The sequence below is a fragment of the Grammomys surdaster genome, unplaced genomic scaffold, assembly GCF_004785775.1.
Source record: "Grammomys surdaster isolate TR1022 unplaced genomic scaffold, NIH_TR_1.0 332481, whole genome shotgun sequence".
Taxonomy (NCBI): Eukaryota; Metazoa; Chordata; class Mammalia; order Rodentia; family Muridae; genus Grammomys; species Grammomys surdaster.
Genome location: NW_021627708.1, coordinates 16,745 through 25,183, shown reverse-complemented (window position 1 = coordinate 25,183; position 8,439 = coordinate 16,745). Strand labels below are relative to the sequence as shown.

At 44.4% G+C, this 8,439-nt stretch overlaps 1 pseudogene; it reads right to left on the bottom strand.

Moving 5' to 3' along the window:
- Window positions 1–6,718: 6,718 nt before the first annotated feature.
- Window positions 6,719–7,832, bottom strand: LOC114616537 (annotated as a pseudogene).
- Window positions 7,833–8,439: the final 607 nt, after the last annotated feature.

Here is an 8,439-nt window from a genome sequence, read left to right as displayed (position 1 = left end):
TTAATGTCTCCCCTCATGTCTCTGGGATCTACAGTGATAGCCCCTCTCATTGCTGGTAGTTATAAATTTTGCAGTTGTGTCTTCCTGGCTTTAAGTCTGGCTGGAGGCCTATCGATTTTATTAAATTTGAAAGAAACAGCTTTTGCTTTTATTGGTTTTCTGTATTAGCTTTCTCTTTTCTGTTTCATTGATTTCTATGCACTTATATATTATTTCATTTCTACTGTTGCTTTGGCTTTTCTTTGCTTTCTTTCCCCCTCAGGTTTCTCACAGTAGATGATGAAGCTCCTTTGCTTTTTAAGCAGAAATGCATACAACTGCAGTCCACCTCCCTCCTGATTTACCTACATCTCAGGATTTTGAAATATTGAGATTTCACTTTTATTCAAAATATTTTCAAGTTTCTTTAGGAATTTAATCCCCTGATCTTTAAATCATTCCAATTTACCTTTTGAGGCTTGACAGATACTTTCCCATTATTGAATCAGTATAGTCTAAAAACATACTGCATATGATTTAAAATCTTCTAAAGGTGTTGACATCTTTTTTATAGCCAAAAAAAAAAAAAACGGATCATTTTAGTGAACATTTCATAGATTTTGAAAAGGCAGTGTCCTCTGTTGTTTGTGGGTCTACAGAAGGCAATTAGGTCAGATTGCTCAACAGAGTTGACCTTTGTGTCTGCATTTCCTAAAAGAGCAGCATTTAAATCCCAGATGTGTTTAGAGTTTCTTCTATTTCTCCCACAAATAATATAGGCTCTTGTGTACTTTCAGGTACTATAAGTAGATATATATGCAATTGCTACATTTTCTTAACAAACTGCAACTGGCTACTTTATCACTAAAAAACATTATAGTACTATACACAGGGGGCAACAAGATAAATCCCTGGTTAAGAGCACTGGCTGCCATGTTTGAGTGATATCCGAGAGAAGCCTGTCCTTCCCTCAAAGGAAATAGTGGAGGAATGAATTGGTCAGGATGCAGAGGTGGGAGAGGGGGAGAGACCCTGGGAGGAGAAGAGTGAGGGGAACAGTGGTCATGGTACATACATACATACATGAGAGAGTAAATAAATAAATTAAAATTAAGAGAAAGAAAGACAGAGCACTGACTGTTCTTCCAAAGGACTGTGGTTCAGCCCAGTGCCCACTTGGTGGCTCAGAACCATCTTTAACTCTTCTGGCATCCACAGGCCCTGGTAACCAGGACCACATGCTATGCAAACCCTCTACCCCTGAGCAATAGCCCCAGACCTTCCAAGGTTGAATTTTCCCGAAGCATGGAGGCCCTGTGGGGTGCCTGTCCTTCAAGGGTGGCTTTCTAGTGTCCAGACACCGTAGCTAGTTAAGTAGGTAATCTTTGTCACCATTAAATGGTGTTTTTGAGAACAGTAGACTGAGGGCTTAGGACTGATTCCTGGGAGAGGAAAAAAGGACAAGAAGGACAGATAACCTCCCCAAGGAGAGTAGAACTATTTTTCACACTGGCAAGAGCTGCGAAATGCTACAGCCTCACTAAATCACCCTGCAAGATTGTACGATCAGCAGACCTTTTCAAGATCCCCTACCAGCTTCTGAACAGCAAGCTCACAAGCAATCACTTGGCCACGTGCACAGAGCCAGCAGCAGAGACTGGCTTGTGTTGTTTTATTCCTGGGAGTCTGTAGGTTTTCTGGCCTTGAGTATGAAAGAGTAAATAAGGAAAACGCACGTAATAGAACAGGGAGAGATCCCAACTCTCCCGAGCACACAACTAGACCTGGTTCAACGCCATAGTATTTTATATTTAGCATTGTTCCTTTTGAGGAAAGACAAAAAGAGAAAAAAATTATTAAGGTGTCCTTGGTATCAGAAACCTTGCCTGAAGGTGCCCATCACTCTTTCTGGCTTCCAGGTTTCCCTTGCTTCTGTGCTTTGCCACAGACACAATGCTGGTTGGGTTTTGTCAACTTGACACAAAGATAGAAGTATTTGGGAAGGGGGATCCTGAACTGAGGTGCAGATACCATCAGACTGTCCTGTGGACAAGTCTGGGGGTGGGGGGCGTTTTCTTGATCGATGATCCATGTGGGAGGGCCCAGCCCATTCTGGGTGACCCCATCCCTGGGCAGGGGTCCTGGATTGTGTGAGCCATGGCAGTAAGCCAGTGAGCAGCATTCCTCCTATGCTCTCTGCTTCTGTTTCTGCCTCTAGGTCCTGAGTTCCCACCCGGACTTCCCTCAATAATAGACTGTGAATGGGAAGTGGAAGCCAAATAAATCTTTTTCCTCCCCTAAGTTGCTTTGTATCCAAATATTTTATCACAGTGATAGAAAAGCAAACCAGGACAGATACAATAGTTCTATATTTTTCTACCAATCACAATTTCCACAGCCTCTATCTAAGCTTGCCTGCAGGGGACTCGACTGGTCTAGATGTCTAGAATTCCTCAGAAACACAAACAGCACATCCTTTCAAATGGGGAATGGGACAAAGAAGAGGTTCTGTGGGCCACAGTCATGTTCAGCTACTGGTCATCAATGGGCTCTTGCCTTCAGACTAGGGCTTTCCTGGGATTCTACCACTGGCAACTTTCCTAAAAGAAAGTCCTCTCTACCGAGTCAGTCAAGATGATGGAATAACAGACGAGAGGCACAGACCTGTCATACCAGGTACTTGAGAGGCTGAGGCAGGAGGACTTCAAGTTCAAGGCCTGCCTAGACTACAGAGTGAGTTCAAGGCCACCCTGAGAATATAACTCGATGGTGGAGCCCCAGTTGAGGATTCCTGAAGTGCTGGGAAACAGACCAATGGTACAAAAAACAAAGAAAACAGCAGTGTGCCTTCTGTCTGAAATGAGCTTGTAGACCAGACAATTCACAAGCAAATAAACCACCGACAAGCACAGAATTCAGTGCCTCTGGGCTTGTTACAGCCTGAACGCTGCTGCCTCTGTTCTAAGAAAGGACAACCTTAAGCCTAGAGGAAACTTCTCTTGCTACTGTTTGGGAAATGTTCCCCCACAGGCTCGGGTGTGTGAACATTTGGTCCTCGATTGGTGGCAGTATTTTGTTACAGTGGAACCTGTAAGAGGTGGAGGAATCTTGGAGGACATCACTCAGCACTGCTTCTCGATCTGCTGAGAATCAAGGAGTCCCAGCCACATGCTCCCCCACACAAAGGAACTTTCTGCCACCAAGCGTTTCCCATCATAACGGACTTTACCTTCAACTATGAACCAAACTATACCTTGCCTCCTGGAAGTTGTCCCTTGGCTATTTGCCAATGAGAGAGCCTGCCAGCCACCACCGTTAGTCCTTTCTGGGCGTTCTTGAGCCTCCCTTGAGATAATAATGAACTCCAATGGCTCCCAGGTGTGCCTGGGAAGGACTCCCAGAAGCCGTAGCTCCTAAGTTCTACCCGTTAGGCCCACCCTTTTGGTTTCCCTAAGACCTGTTCAGAAGGACCAGGTTTATGCCCCAAAGGCAAAAAGAAAAAAATAAATAATGAAACTCCAGGGGCATACAAACAGCAAACATGCACACACAGAGATAGAGAGACAGAGAGTTCCTGTCTCAGTTTTTTTGTTTGTTTGTTTTTTGAGACAGGATTTCTCTGTGTGTGTAGTCCTGGCTGGACTCAGAAATCCACCTGCCTCTACCTCCCAAGTGCTGGGACTAAAGGTGTGCGCCACCACTGCCTGGCCCTGTCTCAGTTTTTTAAACATCAGGGGAACCCAAGATGGTGGCAGCTGGTAGCATTGGAGGAACTACAGAGCACCTCTAAGGAGCCTAGTTAGTTGGGGACTAAACTAGGTCCTCTCCAAGAGCAGCCTGTGCTCTTACTCATTGAGCCATCTCTCTGGGCCTGGGGAAGATGTTTTATTAAGAGAGCTGGATGATTGAGTTCTAAACCAGACTTGACTATATAAACAAGAAACTATCTCAGAACAAAACCAAAAAGTTAGATTCAATGTTTGTTCTCTACCCTGCCCACTGCCTATCTGTATTTAACTCTATTTTATTCATCATCCCTGTGCGATAGGTTCCAGTAATACAGTGATCAGTAAAATTTCTGATTTTAAAACCCTGTGTCTCCTACTAAAGGACTATCCCCCTCTCTGTGCCTACTCCTGAAATAGCAATTCACAGAACAAAGCTCCATCTGTGTTAAGGATGCTCCAAGGCTGGTTGGCTAACTAGAACTGTCATGGTTTTGGAGACATTCTGGAATGTTGCCCGTCTGGAGCCAAATTATCGTGGGCTATCTTTAGTCTCCTTAATAGCCAGCCATTCACTGATCGCCTCTGTGTTTGACCTAGCATCTTTGTGACATTACATAAATCCTCTTGGAACAACCAACCAGACTCCGAACTTCCACCAACACAAAGGCTAAGAATGTCATCAGAAGTATCTGAAGCCTGAAGCAGAATTTCCCCCACTTGGCAATAACATACCTACCCGATGTTTCTACTAATACATTGTTAAGCACCTTGATTTATGACTTTGTTCTGTTACTATTAAAAAAAAAACCCCTTCATGAAACTATTGTGCTGGAACATGGTATTTGGGTCAACCTGAACCCCTGTTCCCAGGCATGATCAATTCACATTCAGCTCCTGAATAAGCCGTCTTATCCCATACTGGGTGAAAGCCGTGTGTTAAGTCAGCAGTGCCAATGATCCTGAGTGCCCAGCTTCTGCCTCCCTCCCATTCTCTTGGCCTCAGTGGCATCAACTCGATGTTCTCTTCTGAGACTCAGGAACTGCACATGTGGGTATCCACCTGTCTTTTCTATCTTGTCTTTAAGGGTTAGAAGCCAGAGCAGACAAAATCGACCCTCGACATTCTATGAAACAGCAACTAAAAGAACCCCAGAAAGCACATTGCAGAAGAGATGAAGGAGCCAGTGGCTACCCTGAACCAGGACATCCCAGCTGAGGGTCTCAGACATGTCTCTGCTCTGATTCAACCTGAGGTTCACTTCTCCCATGTGCCTGGAAAAATAAACGAACACATGCCAACTGCAGTCTGCTCATGCTGCACCCATCCCAGACAACACTGACATTAGACGCTGCTTTTCCTCTCTGGGCAAAAACTTCAGTAATCCCAGAGTATACAGACTGGGAACGTATCTCCATATGGCTAAAGACTGATGTTCGCAATGACTTTTGAATCAAAGCATACCAATGGACTTTCTCTTCTGAAGGTCTGTGACCATAAAACAAATACTTTGTTTTTACTGGTAGGGTGGGTGTGGAAAGAGAACTCTACTGTAGGTGTGAATCTACAAACCACTCAGTTCACCTTATTTCATGTGGGGAGCACAGGTTAACCAATATAAATATGGGGATTATGGTTTGGACACAGGGTCTTAGATTGCTGTGGTGGTCTGAATAGGTACAGCCACCATAGACTCATGTGTTTGAATCCTTGGCCCATAGGGAGTGGCACTATCAGGAGGTGTGGTCGTGTCGGAGGAAGTGTGTCACTGTGGGAATGGGCTTTGAGGTCTCCTATGCTCAAGCTACATCAGCGTGGTACAGTCTCTCCTGCTGCTGCCTGTGGATCAGGATGCAGAACTCTTGGCTCCTCCAGCATCATGTCTAACCTACACACTGCCATGCTTCACAGTATAATGATAGTGGACTGAACTCAAACTGTAAGCCATCCCCAATTAAATGCTTTCCTTTATAAGAGTTGCCTTGGTCACGTTGCCCATTCACAGCAATAAAACTCTAAGATAATAGTTACTAGGGAAACTGGGGACTCCTCTGGATGTCTCAGTCTCACTAGTAGAAGAGTTTGAGAATGGATTCAATAAAATCAACCCAGAAGCTTCTGAGAGAAGGAAGACAGGAAAGGAGGAGAGCAAGCCACGTGCAAGCAGTAACATAGGGGAAGGTGGGATAAATAACTTAGAAAAAGAATGAGAAGACCCGGGGCTGGAGAGATGGCTCAGTGGTTAAGAGCACTGACTGCTCTTCCAGAGGTCCTGAGTTCAATTCCCAGCAACCACATGGTGGCTCACAACCATCTGTAATCGGATCCAACGCCCTCTTCTAGTGTGTCTGAAGAAGGATACAGTGTACTCTCATATACATAAAATAAATGAATAATTCTTTAAAAAAAAAAAAAAGAATGAGAAGACCCAAGATGTCCGAGATAGTATGCCCAAGCTTTGGCAAGAAGTTAAAACAAGAAGAAAAAAAAAAGTTGGTTGGGTTTTTTTGTTTTGGTTTTGTTTTGTTTTGTTTAAGATAGTTATACCTGTCTGATTTTTTATTAAAAGATGGACAGGCCTAACAGTTGATGCTATAGCAACTGCACAAGGGCAGAAATTCTGGGAAGGAAAAATGCATCATCTTTATTATTAATATTTTTATTTTTTTCTAAACCAGTATTGGACACTAGCAAAACTTTTATTGGCACTAAATGGAACAAATGTCTGTAAATACTCATTACCCTCCCCCGCCCGGCCCCCCCCCCCCCCCCAGAGGCCAATAAACAAACATTACCTAAAATCATAACTGACTGGCCTACTTAACACATTTCACTTAATCAAAGAAAACAGATGATGAAAAATGGACGTTATGATTATTTATCAGGGAAAACCACAGGAAAGGCTCACAGTTCAGCCCACAGTAAGCAAACGAAGAAGGTTGGAATGTCTACTGGCCATCAGTTGACAGACTGTCCACTAAAACACCAATTAGCTAATATCTTCCCCCACTACTGTTACAAAGATATGCAAAGCTTGTGTCTTTAAAGCTACATTGTTCCAAATACTCGACAGTCTACCATTTACCCAGCTTCCTTGGGAGAAGTGGACCAGCCTGTTTCCTCATGCACCTGCACAAAGTGGTTATAGGCCTGTTGGGCTGCTTCTAGATTATATTGATTCTTATCTGCTTCAAAGGATACCCTGGCCTGGCCTTTGACTAAGGTTACACTGATTTGTATGATGACTGATTCCATGGAGTAGGCGCTGCTCCAGCCCTGTTTGGTGAGCATACACAACGCCCCTCCATCCATGACATGCCCGTCAGAAAGAACAGGCGACTCAACACGAACAAATGGAGGATCAAATGGAAAGCTATCTTTGAAAGAGAAGTAAAATATAGTCTATGCCTTCTTTTTCTTCCAAGAGCTGAAGGTCACTGTACAAGGGACTATCAGGGTCAACCTTCCTCAGTTTAACATGCCAGTCATATACGCTGTCATTTACCAGTTCCACGGAATAAGTCCCCGATTTGTAACTCTCTGATCTGTATATCTCTGAGTTCTTTCATAAGTCTATCTGAAGCACACACTGAGCCAGACACAGCACCTCTCAAATGTTCTTGCCATTAATGGTCTTTCTGAAGCCCTTCGTCCTCTGACTTTTTCTCACCACTAGTCTCTTCTTTCAGCTCATAATGATCCAAGTCTTCCAGCCCGTCAGCTGAATCTTCGTCTTCTGAAGACAACTCTTCTAATGCCGCCTTCTGAGCGATGGGGACCGACTCCTCCAGTGTCTCCACATCCGGGTGTTCAGGCAGGTCGTGTGCACTGCAGAGTTCACTGAGCAGGCACTTGATCTGCTGAGTAAGCGTAACGTTAGGCATCAAATCTTCCAGGCGTTCCGCAATCAATGAGAGTTCTGGATCGTCAGAATGCAAACTCCATACTGCTGGCGAAGATGGGTAGGAACTGGGGATGGTGCAGTCTACACAGAGTCGCCTCCATGGGTCGATTATGAACTCAAAAACCAGCTTATTCGGCTGATAGTTGCTGATGCGCAGCCGCTCGTGGTCCTTGTGAAAGATGGTTATTAGGAACTCCATCTCAGCCTCAAGCAATGACGACATCCTTCCTCTCCGGTCCTCCCAGATGAGTGTGGAAGCGAAGCGGCACCCCCGCGAGATGCCTGCTCAAAAATGTATTAGCTTATGAAAGGGATAAATATTCTTGCCACCCCTTTAGCATGACAAACCCATCTTCCCGAGAGGCTATCCCTTAGCTAGGCAATGGGCCAGCCCAACTGGATGTGGGGTCTCCACCCAGACTAGAGATTTCATTTTCTTCGTAAGAAAATAATTTTCTCATTTAATGGTTCTCTAACGCTACTGTAACAATATAACACAGGCTGACCTTGAATTCTTGATCCTTCTGCCTTTGCCTCCCAAATTTTTAGATTAGAGATGGGTGTCCACCATGCTCAGCTAAATAGAAAGTTAGGTGTGAGCAGAAGTAGAGCACAGTGAGTGGTTCATACTTATAATCCCAGCATTTGCCAAGCTGAAGCAGGACGGTTGCTATGAGCTCAAGGCCAACTCATGCAGGCTACATCATGAGTTATGGATATGCCTGGACCACAGAATAAGACCATCTCAGAGAGAGAAAAGGCCAGGGCTGGAGAGATGGTTCAATAGTTCAGAACACTGACTGCTTTTTCAAAGGACCAGGGTTCAATTC